This window comes from Zerene cesonia, unplaced genomic scaffold (genome assembly GCF_012273895.1).
Source record: "Zerene cesonia ecotype Mississippi unplaced genomic scaffold, Zerene_cesonia_1.1 Zces_u002, whole genome shotgun sequence".
In the NCBI taxonomy this organism is placed as follows: domain Eukaryota; kingdom Metazoa; phylum Arthropoda; class Insecta; order Lepidoptera; family Pieridae; genus Zerene; species Zerene cesonia.
This window is the reverse complement of record NW_024045132.1, coordinates 576117-582988: the sequence shown is the minus strand read 5'-3', so window position 1 is coordinate 582988 and position 6872 is coordinate 576117.

The following is a 6872-nucleotide window of genomic DNA, read 5'->3' as shown; positions in this document are numbered from 1 at the left end:
CTTGATTGACGAGTGTCGATCGCAAATTGATCGTTTAATACGCTTTCATTTGCCCTACTAATATGGAGGTCAGATGCGCGTTTTCCTTAATGAGTTACGAAATTCATCATCGAGAACTAGCAGTATCTCTTAACAACGGTAATAAATACATACATGTTGGGAGTATTTACTGAACTTTTTCATACACATTACGTAGAGTGCGCTCAGTGTTACGGCAGAACATTCTACCGGTTGCCGTTTAAGGGCTGTCTAGTGTCCACTATCATCAAGCACTTGTCTTAAGTCAGTGCCTGTTTGCATCCGTCTTTTGACCTATTAAAAAGCAATTTTCTATAATGTGTCTAGCGTTGCATGATGGATGTACTAAACAAATGCGTAAATAATGTCTATGGAACTCAAAGTCAACGAATTGAAGTTTAGTGAAAATGTAATAATTATAGTATGATTGATGGTGAAAATTACGACAGTATTGCTTCCTGATATAAGCTTCGTATAATAAGCAAAAACGTTGCGTGATTTTATGTGCCAAACATCTGCACCTTGCTGCAAATACAATGTCCCTTAAAGGAAATTGTGACATATGGACCACAGGAGGTTCGGGCGAATAGTTTTCCTGGCTCTCAAACGAACTGTGTGATACCGTGTGAACAGAACCTGATACTAAGGGAAGTTACAACATATTTCATATAAGTGGATAATAAACAATTGCGATCAATTGTCTTCAGTGCGAGCGTGATCTAATTCATGACAAATAACACGAGATACAACATTCTGTGTAAAGACAAAACGTTCATAGACATTAAATACACGTAATATTTCACAATGATATATAAACCAGCACAAATTAATTCAAATATAACGGAAAGCTTATCCGAGGTCGCTTCATTAGAACAGTTACCGTGATGGTATGCGATATAATGCCGCAGTCCATACGAGTTTGGTCCTGGTACATGGCTCTTATTAAGCCCTGTCTGATGCTGCTAGTATTAGATGTCGATAAGTTGGAGTATCCCAGTTAGCCCTCGTCAATCTCGTCATCCGTACCGACGTCTAACGAATACAAATGCTAGTCGAATTCTTTATATCCTTTATACGCCAATTAGCTTTTCTTCGAATCGTAGTATAATTCGCTATGAGAATCCGGGTACCTTTCAAGACCTTCTACAACCTATATTCAGTGAGCGAGCCATATATGACAGAAACAATGTACAACAATTAAACACTGACCTGTGGCCAACAACCGTCTTTCATATTTACGAATTTTGATATATTTTTCATTTTAAGTAAAAAAGTTTACGTGAAATCCCGTGTCCTCTAGTGGGTTATAGGGCAGATGATATACATCTGTTTCACTGATCAATTTTCTTTATGGACAAGTAGGTCTTCTGTGTCCTGCCAGACCGAGACATTTTTTTGTGCGTCCCCACCGGGAATCGAACCGCTCGGTTCTACGCTCACGCATCAATCACTGTACCAAGGAGGCGGTAAATTTTTTATTTTTTTATTTTATGTGCAAATAATTTACTAAATCAAAAATCCAAGTAATACTATGGAAATTTATGTACCATGATGCTTTATTCGTATCATAACGGTTTTATCCAGGACAAATTCGCCATCAATAAGTTAAAATTTCAAATTTTCAGGTCACATAACTGAGTACTGAACTTCGTTTAAAATTTATGTGTCTGTATTTTCTATTCGCGCAACGGTGAGCGAAGTTCTAAGAAATATATAAAATTGTAACATGTAAGCTTATCGTGTAGATCGCGAGAAACGGTAGCGAACCTGGTAACAGTTACAAGGAGTAATGTTTTGTTTATTTTTTGAGAGCAACTGTTATAATACTTCGGATAAGATGTAAGTAAAGGAGGGCGAGAAGCGATCGAGAATCTTTTTAACAAAGTTTTTAGACCATTTTGTCCCATATCGTTATAGACGAAGTTTCCAAAATTCTGTGTTGAATTATTGCCAAATTTGTCATTGCCATTAGACAAAAAAACTTCAGGATTTTTTATGAAGCATTTAATTAGAATTTATGCAGCAATACAGAGGCAAACCTAATCTTAATTAAAAAAAAAGCCAAATGACCTAAATAAGGACACCAAGAAGTTCGTACTCCGTAAGATAAAATCGCTAATCGTTACGTCCGTGCGCTATGATCTTCAAAGCATTGTCCGAGTGTGCGTTCCAGGAAGCCAACTGCGCAGTCACCTGCTGCGGCTGAAACATGATAAATAAGACGTAGGATTAATTACTTCCTGCTAAAGGTGATCCTACAAATCAAAACAAATGCTCCCATTATATCACAATTGCCAGGACCGACAACTATTTTTTAGACGCAACGCTTATTATAAAGTTGTCCGTTTGTATTGCAATCGCCACTTGGTTTATTTATTATAATCTAACCTGGCCTAGTCTAGAAATAAATGACTCGATTTCGCCACAGGCGCTACAAATTCTGAGTCATGAGGCATTTATTAAAATGAAGTTTCACACCTTCATTACGGATATGAACTCTTTTCATCCCGGCTCTGTCAATCAAATGCTAATAAACTGGTTTGCGAAATTGTTGCAATACGATGAGATGCGTCGAATGTTTACGATGTTATTAAATCATTTGTTATTTATGTATTCGACGTTGATATGTGCCTAATAACATAATTTATATCTTGTGATGTAAACCACCAACTTTTGTTCTAGCGATATAAACTTTTCTGCGTATCATATAAATGGCTCAATCCATATAATATGTTCTTATTTCATCATTAACTATAAATTTAAAAGAAACATACATTATTATGTTAGGGTTATTTATAAAATATAAATTCTAACATCAGAATTTAGAAGAAGATAACTTGTATCACAATTCGTACGTTGAAAACGTTATTAAATCGTTTCTCTGAGATGTTAGGTACAAATTATGTATTTAGTATTCCTGTTCCGCAATAATAAATTAGTTTCACTGGACGGATCAAGGATGTAACTTTTTCGTAAATCGGAGATGATGAAATTATAGGCAGAATAAAATACTGCGTGTAATTTTAGGATCGTCTCAACTAATTCACAATTTAATTCAAATGAGATTCAGAAAGCTAATGGTCTTTTTTATTATGTTGTAAGTATTGCATGTTCCCATGATCCAATACAGTGCAGGCTCACTTAATGTATTTTTGATGATAAACTTTGCGAAACAAAAAACACAAATGCGCTTCCGTATAAAAAATTTAAGAGGAAATTTTTCATATTGACAGTTGCTTGTTCACTAGCTCAAGTTACTCACTCATAAACCTGAGTTAAATTATTGTTATATTATACAGATTTATTTCAATACAACCAGTATCAACAGTCAGTTCGAGATTATATTCTATAATATAATTAACTTTATATTTGTATTTACCATCAGCTCTATTCACCTTCTGCGACCAAAATGCGTCCCACTTGTGTGATTTACGATTACAAATCATAACAAACTATGAGTGACGAGTACAAATGACTTTCAATTCACTTCGCTTGTGCCAAAATATTTAACACTGGTTATAATTGCGCTTACAGTACACAAACCTACGAGCTGTTGACACTGGTTGATTGAGTTAATCAAGCGTATGATTGTTATGAGGTTTGTGTTGACGAGAATAGTATATCTCTACGTGAATAACTAGCATGGCTCATTAATTATTGGTAATATGGCATTTGAATGACACCGGATACATTAACAGAATGCTATATAATTTATACCTATTAAAACGTTTGTACAGTTTAATCATTGTTTTAAAATTATACAGTTTTCCTTAAAATCACAAATAAGTGTAGGTTTTAAATAGATTCTTATGGAAATGTTGTTGCATTAAAATCGACTTTCCAAACACACTTTAACGAAACAGATATTGTTTATTATTAAGCTTTGTTATTTTAATGTGACCCGTGGGCGATTTATAAATAATTTATGGAATCATGTATGTCCAGACGTAGGTGAAATTCCAGACATTTTACACGTATGATGACTAATGACGTCGACGACCTATTAGATGTATTATAGACATTATATTATGTGCATCGTAATTAATGTATGGAACATTATAGTAGTATGAGTATAACTAATCATAAAATATACTAAGTTGAAGATGTGACATGGTGAGTTTTATTTAGACATAGATTTTTTTATTCCTTATTATACTTATACGAATACACTAATTGCTATTTCTTCATAAACATTTTATGATTCTTATATTGCTACAGATATGAATTTATGCAAAAATGCCGTAAAACTGTAATTGCATAAGATAAATATACGTTTAACATTCCGAATGCAATCGTGAAAGTAACTTTTTAATAACAACGGCTGCTGACTGCGAAACACAAAAGTATTTAATAATCGACTTTGTTTAAATTGTTGCTAAAGTGTCCACTTTATATTCCGTTCTATTTTCTATCTTTTATCACTATTATCTTTTATTTATTACACTAAATTTCAAGCAGTAGTTGTTGTTTATATAACAATCGCTGTTTTCAGCCATTACTTCACATTAGTAGGACACTTGACTTCATAATACTAATTTATGGCCAATCGTGATACAGTCCGCAGAGTTATAGGGGGTAAATAAGCCATTAAAGTCAGGAAGAGATATTAATTGAGTTACTATGACAACACATAACTTTTTCTAAGTGGCATTTACATTAAAAACTTATTTATCGACTCCGAAATTGTATCTAATAATAGCTCCATATTATAATGAATTTAAATAGCCTTGATTTCATAATAGTCGGTGAAAGTCATTGCAAATGGTTTTCTTTTAAAAGGATATCTAAATATCGTTCCGTGTAAATAATACACAAATTTAAGCGTTAATATCTTAAGTATACTAAAACATTTAACGCAATAACAAAATACTCCAAGAAGTATAAAATACTGTTAATGATGTTCTAACTATAAGTAGTTGATAAATCACCGAACACGGAAGCTTCTCCGCCACAGTATCTAGGAAATTAACCGTTTTCTCGAAAATCAATAGTCACTTTATCTCTTATTCTCGCACGGCAGTAAAATTTGCCTAGAAATATTTTCCGTACATTTTGCATAGAATCGTAATTACCGACTTGTTATGCCACGTCCATTCCTGACAGGCTCTGAAAAGGGACGCATTTATCACATCCGCAGTACATTGATGTAGGCAACTCAAATGAATACGAGTAATTTAAATCCCTCTTGTTGAGGTCTGGTGGGTGGTGCAGCATCAATCTCCAACAAGGAATAGACATGTTCGCAACAAAACGATGATGACGTGACATTCGTTATCGAATAGGCTATTTGTTATGCAATTCATCGTGTTACATAGTTTATGGTGCTATCGATATTGTTAAGCAGACATTTTGTAAACAAAAATAAGGTTATATATCTAATTAAAGAAATAGTTTATGAGTGTTAAGCTGGTGAATATTATTTTATATTTATTATATTAACCTGGTGAGATACGTAATAACTAATAACATATTCATATTTTATTTATTTACGGTTGTAAAACTAGCGAGACCAATTCTGGATGAAATTTACGATGTAAATATATAAATCCTTTATTTAAAAACCCAACAATACCCATAAAGTGTTTACTCAAAAATCGAGATGAACTCAAGGGATTTGTTTGAACAATGCACACTTAAAGCAAAAACAAAGATATCCAATGAAAACAGTCTGTTTAAAAATAAACTCGACTTGTATGTCCAAGCCTTTTCCATCTTATGACCTTATACAAGGGGAACAAACAAATCCATTTTAATAAGTTCTACTATTTTAAACTTGATAAATATTGATTATTAGGTACAATTATGAACTTAGTGCCCACTATTACTCTTAGTTTTCAAATTATATAGCAATAATTTAAACAGTTACAACTTTAAGTGTTTCGAACATAAAACTATTATATATAGTAATCATTCAACTAATTGAACATTCAAATAAATTTCCGAACTTACCTATTACTTCATATCGTCATGGTGAAGAAAGCTGAGGCATAATAAGATGTACAATTGAGGAAGGTCAAAAGTGAGTACATGCATAAATTGCAAATGATTTATCCGATTGTATTCATTACAGTTATAAGCGTTTAATGTAATTTATGACACACGCCGCATTAACAAGGAGCCTATTAAGTATACTGAGTTCTCAATATATGAAATCATTGGTCTATGCATATTCGTATATATACATTTAAGTAAGGAGATTGTGTTTTCCGCGTGCGTGTTTCACAAGAGTTTCGCCTTAATCTGAGAAGCTACCATAAATAGAAAAGTGGATCTTTATTGATCGGTGAAAGGCGTCAATCTATGTACGTACTAGCCCTCTTGATGCATGCCATTATTGGAATCCAAGTACCGAGTCGTACATTGCTCAAACTAAAATTTATGCCCAGTTATTCGAAATACTTGAGGGTACATTAGCAGTAGATCATATCATCGTGTTCCAACTTTCCAATAAGCAAAAACATCGGCTTAATTAATGAGGACAATAGTTTGTATCGAGCATTCATAATACAATTACCGAGTTGTCGGAAACTGAACTGCCCATAGCAAAGCCTTAATGAAAACCGCGTGGGTACGGCATGTTCTCGGTAAATTTGCAAGTAAATGAGTGTTTATTAAAGTAGCTGGAATGCTGTTTTCTCTTCCCATGTTTTATTGATTGCGTGTTTGAGACGAAACTTAAGTTCATAGAGTATGTGAACGTTGGTAGTGACGCCGACGACTGGTCCCGTCGGCGCCGTTTAATTAGTATGTGTTGTCACAGTAATGTCTTTCTTTAGTAAAAGTGCACTACTCCAGTTCCGATACGAAAGCAAGAGTCAGTAATATCGCCTCGTTTCGCAGCTGTTATGGTAACT